Below are 306 nucleotides of genomic sequence, written 5' to 3'. Positions count from 1 at the left end.
TGAATAGAAGTGGTAAAAGTGGGCATCTTTGTCTTGTTTCTCATCTTAAGAAAAACGCTTTTAGCTTTTCCCCATTGAAAATGATGTTAGCTATACGTTTGTCATATATGCACTTTATTATGTTGGGGTATGTTCCTTCTATTCCCACTTTGCTGAGAGTTTTTATCATAAGTAAATGCTAGATTTTTGAACACTTTTTCTGCGTCTAGTAATATGCTCATATGGTTTTTACCTTTTGATTTGTTAACGTGGTGTATCACATTAATTGATTTGAAAATATTGTACCAACTTTGCATCCCAGGAACA

Source organism: Pteropus vampyrus, unplaced genomic scaffold (assembly GCF_000151845.1).
Source record: "Pteropus vampyrus isolate Shadow unplaced genomic scaffold, Pvam_2.0 Scaffold242, whole genome shotgun sequence".
Lineage (NCBI taxonomy): Eukaryota > Metazoa > Chordata > Mammalia > Chiroptera > Pteropodidae > Pteropus > Pteropus vampyrus.
Note: the sequence above shows the minus strand (reverse complement) of the source record.